This window comes from Asparagus officinalis, chromosome 9 (assembly GCF_001876935.1).
Source record: "Asparagus officinalis chromosome 9, Aspof.V1, whole genome shotgun sequence".
In the NCBI taxonomy this organism is placed as follows: domain Eukaryota; kingdom Viridiplantae; phylum Streptophyta; class Magnoliopsida; order Asparagales; family Asparagaceae; genus Asparagus; species Asparagus officinalis.
Window position 1 is genome coordinate 18,102,227 of NC_033802.1, and position 5,288 is coordinate 18,107,514.

The following is a 5,288-nucleotide window of genomic DNA, read 5'->3' on the forward strand; positions in this document are numbered from 1 at the left end:
CCAAATTCTATCAAATTCAAACTTCCGCTATGTTCGTGCACTCAAAACTTTCATAGTTAGAGTCCGGATATAATATGGTCAAACCTTCATACAGTTAGAACCACAACCAAAATCTCCTCTCGATTCCCCTAATGAACGAGAGGTTCACTTCCAAATCGGGTAATCAAACCTTCCGACAGTTAGGGTTATCCGAATCTTTTCGATTCTCGGAGTGGAGATCCCACTCCTAGTTTCACCATTCTGGATTCTGGGGGTGGAGATCCCACCCCAAGTCTCCTTTCCGGCCGAAGATAGAATATAAAATTCTTCCTCTTCAGCACCGGGAGATAGAATATAAAATTCTTCCTCTCCCGTTTCTCAATCTGTCTTTGCTTTTAGAAAAGACACGATTGTCAAATCCGGGCACTCGATGCACGGGGAATTTTATCCCGAAGCCTGAGTAGGGATAAGTCAACGCCTAACACGCGTTGCCGGGTAGTCTATTCCCGTGAGAAAGACGAAGTCTACGTATTCAATATCGTAGCACTAAAAGGGTTAACTCTTTTAGCTTAAACGTCACATAGGAGCGGACTTAAACAATCCGCATGCTAGCCCGACTCAAACGGTAGTCGGTAAAGGCTAATCAAATCCGTTGAAGGCTGGGGATTAGCCAAAAATCCTAAAGTCAACGCCTAACACGCGTTGCCGGGTAGTCTATTCCCGTGAGAAAGACGAAGTCTACGTATTCAATATCGTAGCACTAAAAGGGTTAACTCTTTTAGCTTAAAACGTTACATGGGAGCGGACTTAAACAATCCGCATACTAGCCCGACATATTCAACATTGTGGCAGGTTGTTATTAATAACACCATAATCCGTGCCTCACACGCGCGGGGAATTTTATCCCGAAGCCTAAGTAGGGATAAGTCAACGTCTAATACACGTTGCCGGGTAGCCTATTCCCGTAACAATGGCGAAGTCTACGTATTCAATATCGTAGCACTAAAAGGGTTAACTCTTTTAGCTTAAACGTCACATAGGAGCGGACTTAAACAATCCGCATGCTAGCCCGACTCAAACGGTAGTCGGTAAAGGCTAATCAAATCCGTTGAAGGCTGGGGATTAGCCAAAAATCCTAAAGTCAACGCCTAACACGCGTCGCCGGGTAGTCTATTCCCGTGAGAAAGACGAAGTCTACGTATTCAATATCGTAGCACTAAGAGCGTTAACTCTCTTAGCACAACGTCACATGCGGAACGGATTTAAACAATCCGCATGCTAGCCCGACTCAAACGGTAGTCGGTAAAGGCTCATCAAATCCGTTGATGGCTGAGGATTTGCCAAAAATTCTATAACTGCGAGTCATTGACGCATCAACTCCCCTAGTTGGTCTCGTGACTTGAGCACCCAACAAATTCAGGATAAAATCCACACGAGTATAAACTGTGTTAATGGCGATTCGTAAACCCTAGGGTCAACGCCGGTCAACGCGTAACCCTAGGTCAACGCCAAGCAACGCGTTGCAACAAAAGTCAACGTTCGACGATTCAAACCCTAAGGGTCAACGCCGGTCAACGCGTGACCCCAGGTCAACGCCAAGAAACGCGTTGCGACAAAAGTCAACGTTCGACGACTCAAACCCTAAGGGTCTCGATGATTCGAAACCCTAGGGTGGACGCCGGTCAACGCGTAACCCTAGGTCAACGCCAGTCAACGCGTTGCAACCGAAGTCAACGTTCGACGATTCGAAACCCTAGGGTGGACGCCGGTCAACGCGTAACCCTAGGTCAACGTCAATCAACGCGTTGCGACACGGGGATCCGAAACCCTAAGCCAGCACGATGTGGCGGAGGTAGTTCAAAGTCAACTCAATGACACGAGCCAAACTCAATTCATCAGCTGCAGACTCGAGACTCCGACGACGGCCAGACGATAAACGCAGCGCCGGAAGAACCTCGGCTATTCGTCAAAGCATCGGATAGATCGAAAATCGAAAGAGTCAAGAGTTGAAGCTAACTACGCCGACTAAAGGCCAAATCAATCACATCCAAAGTATTCCAGCCTCTTCTATAAAAGAAACGAGTCAGGAACACTTTGGAGGGGGTATCTGTAGGCATCAAAAATTGCCTATAGGTCTCCACGAACGGTTCAGTGTTAAACGAGCGACGATGAACATCATTATCCGGTTCACAAGAGTCCAATTGACGTCGGTAAGCGCCTGAAGCGAACCGACGGACTACGTGAGCCGACAGAATCTCAGAACAACGGGGATACGGGTTGACCGAAAACCCCGCGATCACCGCAATTGGACCAACACCCGCCGTGTCCCGATCACCCCACTGATAATCCAACCATCGGGGCCTACAGAGCTCGTCGCCAAGATTCCAATGCATCCGAAATCACTCAAATCCGAGTTGGGACGGCGAATCAACGGCAAACACACCCGGAAGGCCTCGGACCAGACTGAGACACCCGGGGGCATCCCGGCCAGGACGAAACACCCGAAGGGTGTCTTGGCGAAACCAAGACACCCCAGGTGTCTCGGCCAGGCCGAGACACCCCAGGGGTGTCTCGGCCACCCTATGGTCCCCCCCCTTTTCCTATAAATAGGAGCCTAGGCCTTCATTTGAGGGGGCGGATTTCTTTTGGAGTGAAAGGCTAAGGCTCCCCATTGAGACACCCCCAAGGGGTGTCTCGGCCACCCTATGGTCCCCCCCCTTTTCCTATAAATAGGAGCCTAGGCCTTCATTTGAGGGGGCGGATTTCTTTTGGAGTGAAAGGCTAAGGCTCCCAATTAAAGGGCTGGATTTATTTGTCTTGGAGCAAGGCTAGAGAGAGGAGAGGAGGAGTTTTGGAGAGCCTAGGCGAAGCCCTGCCGGATCGAGGAGTGAGCGAGCCTTCTGCAGCAAAGGAGCCTTCTTCTTCATTCCCTCTTCTATTTTCCTTCCCCTTCTCTTTTCCTTAGTGTTGCCCCTTAGCGGTGATACTAAGTAGAGCGAATATCTCGATTATCCGAGATAGGAGCTGTAAACTTCTAGATCTCACGCAGATCGACGAAGTTCAGAGTCCTAAAACCCCCCCGCGGATAGACGAAACTCTGCCCGATTTTCTCGGACCAGATCTGAGTGCCCCGGTGGTCCACGGATATCAACGTCCCCGTCACAGGCAAAAGACCCACGCAAGCAAGAGATGACAAACAGATCTTGCGTTTGTTTGAAAAGAGTTGTATTTCTTTTGTTTTCATTGTGTACCGGTCTTATAAAAAGGCTATCTTTTTATTTCATTGTAACGATTGAAGTTGTAATGAATGCAGCAATGAATACAGCAACTTTTTCCGCAAACAGACTGGCGACCACAGTGGGAGCCAACTTGGCTGGATTACGAGGACCTCGATCGAAGTATAAACCTTCTCCGAGTGTGAAATCGTACCCCTGCTTTTCCATGAGCTCGCGCGCTTCTGGACTATACTTGGATAGATGTCGACCAGGTTTGTCATCATCTTCGTCTTCACTTAGGAAATGATCTGGTAACGGAGAGCTTTTTCCTTTACCATAAATCACTTCTTTTGCACCTCCTACCTTGTTCGGGATGATCATGGTTGTTCCGAAAGAATGCTGGAGGCGTTCCTTTGTTACATAGGACGATCGGATCGGCATATACAACTCAGGATTATCATACAGCCCTTTCATCACATCATCAAGAGACAAGGAGTACTCTAAATCATCTTTTATTGCAATATCGGCAAGTTGCCAGTTACAACCTCCATCTGACGATTGTTCATCGTCAAGATTGATTACAAAGGGTACAATGTCATTTAAAACAAAACCACCATCGTAATCGAATCCGGTTTCGGAATCAGCTTCCCCTCCGCTGTCCGTGCCCTGGACTGATGGTTCTGTATCGGATTCGTTACCATAAAGGAGAGAATCGGTGAAATAATTCTCATACCCCTTGAATGGTTGCTTATCCGCGACCACCGTCCTAACCTCATTGTCAGTGTCGACATACTTCAAACACTGATGGAGAGTAGAGGGAATTATCACATTACTATGGATCCAAGGCCGACCCAATAGTAAGTTGTACGAAGTCTCCGCATCGATCACATAACACGTGACTTCTGTCTTCAGATCTCCCATCTGGCACTTCACCCGGATCTTACCCAAGGGTCTTGACCCACTAGTGTTGAATCCATAAATAACAGTGCCTGTGGACGCCAACTTGCTTACTGGGATGCCGAGGAAATGCATCAATCGAAGCGGCATAATACTCACAGCAGAACCCGGATCCACTTGGATTCGGTTGACTTGGCTGGAGCCAATGTATCCGACGAAATATAACGGCCGATCGTGGTTCGAATTCTTCGTCTGCATATCTTCTTTGGTGAAAGTAATGCAGGGAAGGTTCTTAGTCGCTATGTTGCACTGTTGACTCAGCGGTTCTGGCTGTTCAGGTATCGGCTTGGACTGGCATCCTACAGGCTGAAGGGAGATGCCGGGAGGTGGTACCGACTCCAGTTCACTCCAGAGCAGAGGCTGACCCTCACGTGGGAGGACTTCATATATTTCTTCGATGGACAGTGACCCTCACATGGGAGGACTTCATATACTTCTTTGATGGACAGTACATTTCTTCTGCAGCACGGACTGGGAAGGAGCTTGAGTTGTCCCGATTGACTCAGGGGGACATGTCAGTGGCTGATTTTGAGAGCCGGGTCATGGAGCTATTACATTTCACGGGTATGTGGCAGACAGGAGAGCGTCCGGCTCAGATGTTCTTGGCTGGGCTTCACCCTAATCTCCGACGGTACCTCGTATCGAGGAGATTTTATTCGGTCAGGGAGGTAGCTGAGGGCGGCACTTCTCAGGAGATTGAGACTTCCATGTAGGGCAAGAACAAGAGAGGTTTTTCTGGACAGCAGCAACAGCATCAGGGCCCTTATAAAAGGGGACCCCAGCAGGAGCAGAGAGCGCATCAGCAGCGCAAGTTCCAGGGATCCTATTTTAACTGTCACAAGGTCGGACATAAGGCATCAGAGTGCCGCAGCGCACCAGCAGGAGCCCAGCAGGGCAAAGATCCGAACCAGTAGCAGCAGCAGCGCCAGCAGGGTAGAGGTCAGGGCCAGCAGAACAGGCTTGAGGCACCGCCAGTAGCTTAGAGGACTGAGGGACAGATTCGGGCAGTTCAGGAGGTTCCCTAGGGACAGATTATCCCATATTCTCCAGCACCATCAGCAGAGCAGCCTTCAGCCACGGGCAGGGTATATGCAGTGGTTCCTCGTGATCATGGCGCCAGCGGAGCTGTAGTGGAGG